General features: G+C 42.9%; 1 non-coding gene across 1 annotated transcript; it reads left to right on the top strand.

Moving 5' to 3' along the window:
• The first annotated feature begins 623 nt into the window (after positions 1-623).
• Positions 624-729, top strand: LOC133872102 (small nucleolar RNA R71). Its single transcript, XR_009900951.1, has one exon. It is a non-coding gene; the product is annotated as a small nucleolar RNA R71 (small nucleolar RNA).

Below are 729 nucleotides of genomic sequence, written 5' to 3'. Positions count from 1 at the left end.
AATTTCTAGGAGGTGGAAGGGCTGATTGCTATTGTGGGTTGGGAGGACGACTATTAAGTGGCGGCTAGTAAAACTGATTGTTGGACTGCTGATAAGCTTGGTTTTGCAGCCCATTATATTGTGGAATGTTAGGCCGCCACACACTACTATTGTTTCTCAAGGCCGGGTTATAAGAATTATTAAAATGATCACTAACCGGTCTAGAGTAAACTGCGTTCATCTGCTCAATAGGAGGCTCAGAAGACTGTCCAATAATAGGACAATTCCCGGTCTGATGTGATGGATCGGAACAAAATGAACACGCATCATGTGGTGTGTGTATATGAGATGCAGTTGCAGGAACAAAACCAGATGCTAACAATTGATCTAACTTTCTAGATAAGGCATCCACCTTGGCACTCAAGTCCAATGGTTGGGATACCTCATAAAGAGTTTGGCTCTTAGTACTTGTCCTACGACCGGATGATGAATGGTGTAAAGAATTTTCAGACAAGTTTTCAAAAAGTGTCCATGCATCATCCTCACTCTTCAACATAAAAGTACCCCCACATGAGGCATCTACCATCTGTCTATGTGGCTCAGTCAAGCCATCATAGAAGCACTGTACAAGCTGCCACTTGGGAACAGCATGATGTGGACACTTTCGTAAAAGGTCCTTCATCCTCTCCCAAGTTTCATGAAAAGGTTCTCCCTCTACTTGCGAAAAACCAGTTATGGCTTTTCGTATTT

This window comes from Alnus glutinosa, chromosome 6 (assembly GCF_958979055.1).
Source record: "Alnus glutinosa chromosome 6, dhAlnGlut1.1, whole genome shotgun sequence".
NCBI lineage: Eukaryota > Viridiplantae > Streptophyta > Magnoliopsida > Fagales > Betulaceae > Alnus > Alnus glutinosa.
Note: the sequence above shows the minus strand (reverse complement) of the source record. Positions and strands in the feature narration are given on the sequence as shown.